At 46.6% G+C, this 6,525-nt stretch overlaps 1 long non-coding RNA gene across 1 annotated transcript in view; it reads right to left on the reverse strand.

Moving 5' to 3' along the window:
- LOC130541040 (uncharacterized) overlaps positions 1-6,129 on the reverse strand; it is a 92,525-nt gene extending 86,396 nt beyond the window's left edge. Inside the window, exon 1 of the long non-coding RNA XR_008955081.1 lies at positions 5,866-6,129. This is a non-coding gene — a long non-coding RNA (uncharacterized LOC130541040). The remainder of the gene's footprint in view (positions 1-5,865) is intronic.
- Between the last annotated feature and the right edge of the window lie 396 nt (positions 6,130-6,525).

A 6,525-nucleotide genomic window follows, 5' to 3' on the forward strand; every position in this document is an offset into this window, starting at 1 on the left:
AGCCACTTTGCCAATGTTGAAATGCCTAGAAACCTTGTCAAAACTCATTTTCTCAGCATACTCGTTCATAAAATCTACAGTCCTGCACCCTCGTTCAGCATCTGTTACTGCATTTCCTGTAACCCTATAACCCTTAAGCTTCTGGGTGTTGCCGAGAAATACCATATATTAAATGTCATTTTAAGGACATTTTAGTTTCTGTTGTTGCTATTATTAATTTTCATGTACCTATAAATTATTTTAACATCATCATATAACACACAGTTAATTTTAGTAAAGTAGATGAATGTAAAGAATATTTTACAAGATACTTTAAAAAACTGATGAGGTTTCTAAAATATGCATTTCAAGATCTTCTCAAGAGGTGTCCATGCAAGATTTTAAAAGATAAACGAGACCCAAAGCCCCTCAAGAATTTGTGTATTTGCTCTTTTAGTCTTAATAGTGACTTAGTAACAACATTTTACAGCTAAAAAGAATCTGAAAAACCATTGCTTACAATGCTGCACTTTTATGTACCTTTTGAGGACACAAAGGTCCTACAGTGATGCGGTTACTTCCAGATTTTTTGCAACTTGTTTAAAAAATGAAATGACGTTTGTATTTTAGAATAAGCTTACAAAACAATAAAAATCAAATCAAATCAAGCAGTTTAGATTTTAACATGTATTACCAAGGTGAGGCTAGCGAAAATGAAAAGGAGCTTTCTTTTACTTGATTTCTGAGACTTGGAAGAGCATAAGTGAAGTGTTCTATGAGGACCACAAGTCTGGGTCTGGATAAAAGCAACACTCAGATCTGCAATGCAGTAGTCCCTAGCCAGTGTGCAAAAGTCACCCCCGTTCTAAGCTGCATGGCAATGAAATAATGTTAACAACCCCACTAGTCATAAAGATACAAACTACACTGAGCCCTTCAGAAGATTCTGTATTTCTCAGATGGCATCAGAAGCTTGAGGGTTATGATTGCTCTGTGACCTTACATATCTAGAGAACTGTGCTATTTAACAGTGCTAAGAGTCGAGTTCAACTCCCACCTCCTCAGACAATGAAATCATTCTGACTCCCTCACTGGGTAGCATTTATGATTCATGGCCACCTCTCCCAAATTTGATCTGTCAGCCCGAGAGGCTAAGTCAGTCGCTAACTCTCTGCTGCTCCCCAACCCCTCCAGCTTACTGAACAGTGAAGCTGTACAGACGGTTACACCTAAGCAGGAGGCTGGGGTCACCTGTGTGAGGGCAGGAAGACAAAGGGATCTTTAAAGACGACAAACGTCAGGCAGCCAACCCAGCCTGGGAAGGCAGTGTTCTCCCTGTTTCCAGGAGGGGTCAAAGTGACATAGTGTGAAAATGCACAGGAAGGCTGTTTTAGACATGGATTTAAATATATTTTCGTGAGCCACTGTAAGGTGTTCACAGAGGTGAGACCAGTGAGCCACCAGCCTTTCCTCTGGCATCCAGGAAAACACTTGTGAAGCAAGAAGTATCATGTTACACCAGCCCTTCTCTTCCCAGTTTCTCCTAAAGCAGATTCTGCAACTTTAATACGCATTAGAATCACCTGGGCAGCTCTTAAAAATCCCAGTGTCCAGGCCACAGCCCAGAAAAATTCAATCGGAATCTCTGGGGATGGGGCCCAGGCATCAGGGCCTTCTAAGTCTCCCTTTGGTGAATTCAACATGCAGCACCAGTTGAGATTCGGTGTTTCTTAAAGAACCCTTTACAAAAGCAGGACTGGTTGAAGTGGTGTCTATTCAACGGCACAGAACTGAACATCGACTCTAAATGACTGTTCAGTCGGCTTATTGCTGGACTGGGGAGAAGCACTCACCCGCGGTGGTGATGCGGGTCTTTTCCTGCATAAAATCTACAGACCCTGTCTAATATTTTCCATGCCAGGCAATGAGATCACAAACTCCAAAACATTAAATCAAAACCGGAGGCATTACAGGTCTTCAATAAAACTTCATAGTCCGTACACAAGGGGGAGGGAGAAGAAAATTAAAACCATCACCAAGCTGCGGACATATTATATGTGTGTGTGTGTGTGCATTTTTTTGTGTGTGTATGTATGCATGTACGTATGTATGTATATGTAGCAAGCATTGGGATGTCATAGCAATTAGAGACAAAAATATGTAGAACAATAATTAGTTAAAAGTGATTGGCTAGGCAGACAGTAAAAAGTTACTCACAAGTAAAAAGAATCCATTTGTGCCTTAAAGAAAGCTCATCATAAAAGATCCTTGATTTCTAACAAGGAAAATGATTTATGCCAAGGTGGGTGGAAATAACAGTGATATACATATGATAAATTAAATGAACATGAAGGAGATCCTACTTTCATGAGAATATTCAATTATAAAGGACTTCAAGACTTCTGAGTTTACAAAACCCTGTAACAAAGTCTTTATTCCAAAATAGCGGTGTTTCTAAATAGTATGCTGGATATAAAAAATAAAAGCCTTAACATCTAATTCTAATCATAATTTTAATAATGGAAGAAATGGATAACTGAAGATGAGAGCAGTACTTTGGTTTTAACACCTGCAGTAGCTGCAGGTGTTAGCGTTCCTTTGGCAAAACTTCTACCTATCTCATTTTCAGGGCTTGAATTATGTTTTTGTGTGGGTGTGTGCTGAAGATTGGAGAGGACTGATCTTTAATAAGAAACTAGACAAATCCAGGCAAACAAGGACTGGCTTGACATTGTCTTTAATCAAGACAAAGGGCTCCACATGGGTCCTTCAGCTTCCTTGTCCATTATTCAGGTTCTATTACCATGTAGGAACAGAATTTCCAAAGCACTACCCTTGCATTCAAGGGCAACACACTTCAAGCTGGTTCCAATTAGGCTGGGCCAGTGTGGATGTCTCACACGCGTCAATATTTGCAGCTGAGCTAGTCAGATCTGCAGGGGTATCCTCTAGACAGCAGGAGACTCTCCTTACTGCTGCCTTTGTGAACAATCCTGCAGGCATTTACACCACCTCCCTCTCACCTCCCTTCACAAATACCATTTCTATCCTTTGTACCCCTGTGGCTACTCTTAGATCTCCCCTTTTCCAAATACCTGGGAGATATGCCACATGGACATTTCAAGTTTCCCAAATAATTTCCATTTTATTAGTGACATTTAGACTTAATACTGTCACTTAAACATTTTTTGAGTGCTCACTGCAAAGGTGGAATTTTGACCCATGTCTGGAAATTTCTGCAGGCATTAATGTTGATGAAATGAAATTAAATAAGATCTAATTGCACGGTAGAGGTCATTTTATATAAGAGGAAATTGAGGCTTATTTGACATGCTCATTGCCAGGGAAAGAGAGAGACATAATAGCAATCTGCAGAACTCGATTTGGGGCTAGTGAGAATATACACACAAGAATGGCAAGAATGCCAGATCCTCCTGAAGGCTCTAGAAACCGTTTCTTCCTACGAAGGGCACCAACCCTCTGTAGTTTATTTTTATCAGCCAAATTCCACGTTTAAAATATTTCTACTCCAAAATAAATGTTATTAATGTAGTAGTCAGATCCCTGCATTGCAGGGTAGAAAGTATCTCAGATCTTCGTTGCCAATACTCAATTTCCCCCTATTTATTTCTAGTGCAGGTTTCACAGCAAATCTGTTTTCTAATCTGCTTTTTTCTTACATCTCTGAACAGAACTGAGGAGCACTGGGCTTCCACCGTTTTGTTAATCACATTGAAAATGTTCACCTATTCTTTTTTATTCATTTCACTTTAGGAAAACGAAAAAAGTTTTCCTGGCTTCTCTCGCCATGCATTGCCAAGGACGTTGTTCGCTGGTAGTGGCCGGTGTCAGCGGAAACGGTGCTCCATCCACCACTGCTGACCCGACTCATTTTCGATAATAAACATTTCCAGGGTAGCGAACATCATGGAGGCCTAGGCAAAGAACCAACTTTACGACCGCCTTGGTCAGCAGCAGGCCAAATGAAAATAAGCCGCGGGAATGGGTCCGCGAAGCCAAGGACGTTATTTCTCGCTCTTGGGGGCTCTGTTTTAATGCCAGTTGGCAGGGTCCTCAACACCTTCCATTTGGGGTCTGGAGAGTGTGTGTGTCCTAGTCAGGAGAGGCAGGTTCTGTGCAAAACGCACTCCCCACCTCGTCTTTGAGGATCCACACTGTTGGGAGGACGCTCTGACCTTGCGCTCCGAGGCGGCGCTCACAGGCGCCAATTCAGAATCTAGTCTTCCTCTCCCCTTCCTCGCTCCCTCCTTCCACCGCCGCAGTCACTCCCCGCGGAGTTTCGTTGCTTTGTTACACAAGCCAGCTTTTGGTTTGTTAGTTGTTCGCATTCCCCCAGGGTTTGCAGCTCCCGGATCTGGCTCAGCTCTTCTTCCCATAGTTTCTTTGCAGCTAGCAGCTCCTCATTTCTCTTTTCGTCAATTTTCTTCTTATTTTTAAGTATGATGTGGCGGATCTTTTTTGCAAAACTATGGGCATGTGTACGTGTGGAGCTTGGTACTATAACCTGATGCATAAAGTGCGTTTTTAGCCCGAGCTGCTTTTTTCCCCCCTTCAAACGTAAATTTAAGAAGAAAATTAAGAGACTCAATTTGACTTTGATTTTGAACCACAGGACTCACGGCTCAGTGCTCTTAAAACTCTTAAAAACACAGTAAAAGCGCAGGTCCTGAGCAGAGCCAGGACTCATGCAGGAGCGAAAGCGGGCCTATTAAGGCCTGAGGCTAGGACGTCGTGAGGAAGACCCGGGATCCCGGCCCTGCGGCCCCTGCGGGCTGCTGCTGGTGGGTACCAGCTTTCGTTGTTAGGCCCAAGTCTGGTCAGGGCTCTCGGGGAGTGCCACCTGTGTTTTCTGCCCTCTGTTACTTCCCGCAAGAACCGAAATGCGCACCTGTATGCCCAAGTTGGACTTAAATCAGCTTTTTCTTAAGGTTTCTCCTGGAGTCCTTGAAATGCATGGGCCCGGGGAACATCCCGGCCTATTGCTTGTTTTAACTCCCGGAAACAAACCCACCAAAAATCAAAGCCAAGTATGAGACATGAAGTGGGGGCGACTGTAGCTCCAAGAGCGGCCCTGTCACCGAACCCCTGGGTGTTTAGCAGTGTGAAGTTTCGGGTGCTGAGTTCACGGCTCAGGTGGCGTGCAGCAAGGGAGTACTCATCAGTAACCCCCCTTGCCGCCAACCCCCAGTCCCCAGAAGGGCAGGCACCCCTTCGCGCCTCCTTTTTGACTCCCGCTTTTGGCAAAGAGTTTTCCTCTCTTTCTTTTCCTGCCTTGGGAAAACTGGGCGAGGGCCCGAGGCCTCTCGGGTGCCCTCAAATCCATCCTCTGCCCTGCTAGGAGTCCAGCCCCAGGCGGAGGAGTTTTGCCCCAGGTTTCTGAGTGCGCCCTCAGCTAACAGGCTCCCGCGACCCTGGAAGCGGAACTTTGTTGCACTCCGCGTCCAGAGGACGCTGAAATACGGTGCCAAACCCAGCCAAGCAAAAACGCAGAATCCGCGAGCTCTTTACCTCTGTGCGCTCAGCGCTGACTAGTAGCTGTCCCCGGGCCATGGAGAGGGCTAAGCTGCCTCCTTGGGAGGTGGGAGAGACGTTTCTTTTCCATCTGCAATCTCATCTTAGGGCCATCTCTCACCAAGCCTAGCCTGCAGCTCGGGAACCCGCGATACCCGGCCGGGGGACGACAGGGGGCGACAAACTGTAAGGTTTTCCCTATGCCCGACCGTGCAGAAGGCTGCAGCGAGGGCTGTGTGCTCCCGATCGCGCACAGCTGGCTGCGGGAAAGGGGCCAGGATTGAGACGAGGGCTCGCGGACTCTGCTACCGGGGAGAACCACCCCCTCTCATCGTGCGCAGTCCCCAGACTCACCCCTCTACAGTAGCCCCCAGCCACGGGCGGCCTTCACGGGGACGGGGGCGGAGTTTTGTCCTGGACTGCGACTCCTTGCCACTTTTCCAAGCTCGGCAGCAGAGGTCGGGTGGACGTTCCCCTGAAAGGGTAGTTGGGCGAACCAGCTCTCACGGTGTCACGACCGGCTTTATTTCCTCATCTTTAGAGTGTGCCTGTTGGCTCCTCACCTACTGGGGGGAAGAAGCGGCTTTAGCTGCTTTTCTGGATCACGAGTATCCACTGGACTGGGGCAGGGATGTGGCGTTCCTTTATCTCAGAGACTCCAAGGTCTGGAAATCAACCTTTCTTGGTATCTCGCGCCCGACGAAGCTAGCAGATTCCGCAATGGAGAGCACTGGGCAGGGTGCCCCGGAGCCCCGGGCATACTGTGCGTGCTTAGTCCTCTCTTCGCTGCCTTCGCGGAACTCCTGGCTTAGGCGTGCCCACTTTAATCCAAACCATTCCCTTTCCCTGTTCCTTACTCCAAACCTACGCTGTCATGGACAGGCCTAATCTTCTACATAGGTTCCCCTGCTCCCACTCTCGCACCCTCCTGCCAGTGCACTGACCCTCAAACCTCCTCCAGGTCTCCAGGACCTCCCAGAGCCAGAGACTGTACTGTGTTCATGCCGCCGGAGA

The sequence above is a fragment of the Pan paniscus genome, chromosome 21, assembly GCF_029289425.2.
Source record: "Pan paniscus chromosome 21, NHGRI_mPanPan1-v2.0_pri, whole genome shotgun sequence".
NCBI classification, from domain to species: domain Eukaryota; kingdom Metazoa; phylum Chordata; class Mammalia; order Primates; family Hominidae; genus Pan; species Pan paniscus.